General features: G+C 41.5%; 1 pseudogene; it reads right to left on the bottom strand.

Moving 5' to 3' along the window:
- Positions 1–618: 618 nt before the first annotated feature.
- Positions 619–1,268, bottom strand: LOC112319831 (large ribosomal subunit protein uL1 pseudogene; annotated as a pseudogene).
- Between the last annotated feature and the right edge of the window lie 323 nt (positions 1,269–1,591).

A 1,591-nucleotide genomic window follows, 5' to 3' on the forward strand; every position in this document is an offset into this window, starting at 1 on the left:
TACGTGCCACGATTAACGAAGAAGAGTTTTCTGTATGCATAAGTAACATCAGTAACTGAAGTATCCATTAAAAACAAGGAAAAAAAAAGCCTGGAAACCTGGCAAAGTCTTTGACTTAAAAATGCAAATGTTAGTTACTTTGTTACGAGTACATTTATCTGTTAAGGTACATCAAAGGAAATTCTGTCTGAATCTCTCTGTTTTATAAGTTTATTGATGGTATAATGGGTCTAAAATAAGCCACATATGTCTAATTGTATGATTTAATAACTTTTGTCGCATGTAAATATCCATGAAACTATCACCACAATCAGTGCAATGAACACACTCGTCACCTTAAAAAGTTTCCTCGTGCCCTTTCTAATTCCTCCCTCACCAGACAACCACTAATTTGCTTTCTATCATGATCCATTCTGACACTATAGGATTTCATATAAATGGACTTAAATAATATCTACTCTCTTTTGTTCTGCTTCTTTTGTGCACCACAATTATTTTGAAATTCACCCATGTTGTGTATATCAACATTTTATTTCTTTTTATTACAGATGGTTCTATTTATTCCAGATATTCCTATTCATTTAATTTCTTTTTTTAAATAGTAGCAGTATGGCTCATTTAGCTGTTCAGGCGCCGGGGCTTGCCCATGCTCTTGATGTACGAAAGCCCAGTTCTTTTTGAACCAGGACACCAGGAAATTGACAGCTCAGTGGATGTTGTACACAAGCTCATCATCTGTCATCTTCACGTGGCTAATAGCCACTGTCAGACGTGGCACCTTCTTCATCTGGAACTTGATTGTGGATTTCACGCCCCCGACTCACCACATTCTCACTGGGAGTCAACAAAGACGGGGACTTGCCAGCTTTATTCAGGCCTGGGCTCCGGATTCGTGGGGTTTGCTTGACCAGAGATTCTGAAGCCAAAAAGAGGTACTTCTTGGCCAGCTTCTTGACCAGTTCCTTATTCTCGTTGAGTTTCTTCAGCACTTCAATGTCTGTGGTGGGGAGTGGGGGGTACCTATGGCCTTGGCCTCGTCACAGTGCTGCTGGTCCCCCAGAACACAGACAGAGAGCTTGGAGAGGGGAGCGGATTTAAGCCTGACAGTGCCCGAGAGCGTCTGTCCTGATGGTCACAGTTCTTCCACTGTCCTCAAAAACTTCCACTGTCCCTGCTTGTGCTGGATCCTGAGCTGGACCTCCCGCCACCATGTAGAGGGTGTCGGGAGAGATTCGCTGCTCATGGTGCCATGTGTGCCATGGTGTCATGGTGTCATGGTGCAAAAAACGGAGAAGACACTCATTTAATTTCATTATATGGACCGACCAGAATTCCTTATTCATTTATCAGTTGATGGCCACTTGAGATGTTTCCAGTTTTTTATTTGTATTCATGAAGCTGCTATGAACAGTTATGTACAAATCTTTACAGAAACACATGTTTTCTTTTCTCTCTTGGGCTCCACATAGATAAGTTGTGTTTAACTTTTTAAGAAACTGCCAGTTTTCAAAAGCAGTTGTTGTACCATTTTACATTCCCATCAGTGGTGTATGAGATTTCTGGTTCCTTCATCTCCTTCCCAACATCTGCT

Source organism: Desmodus rotundus, chromosome 6 (assembly GCF_022682495.2).
Source record: "Desmodus rotundus isolate HL8 chromosome 6, HLdesRot8A.1, whole genome shotgun sequence".
Classification (NCBI taxonomy): domain Eukaryota; kingdom Metazoa; phylum Chordata; class Mammalia; order Chiroptera; family Phyllostomidae; genus Desmodus; species Desmodus rotundus.